Here is a 217-nt window from a genome sequence, read left to right on the forward strand (position 1 = left end):
CCATCCATAAGGCTCATTAGGTATAAGGATGAGGTTTCTCCTCATAACCAAAAAAGCTAAGGCATTCTCTCCCTAAGGAACACTTTTCAGAAACTAAGGTATTCTCTCATTCCCCTCTAGAGAGAACTAAAGGAAAACCATTCGGCGCTCTATCATCTGGAAGATCATCTCACCCTCATATCATCTGGAAGATCATCTCACCCTCATATCATTTGGG

The sequence above is a fragment of the Lupinus angustifolius genome, chromosome LG07 (assembly GCF_001865875.1).
Source record: "Lupinus angustifolius cultivar Tanjil chromosome LG07, LupAngTanjil_v1.0, whole genome shotgun sequence".
Taxonomy (NCBI): Eukaryota; Viridiplantae; Streptophyta; class Magnoliopsida; order Fabales; family Fabaceae; genus Lupinus; species Lupinus angustifolius.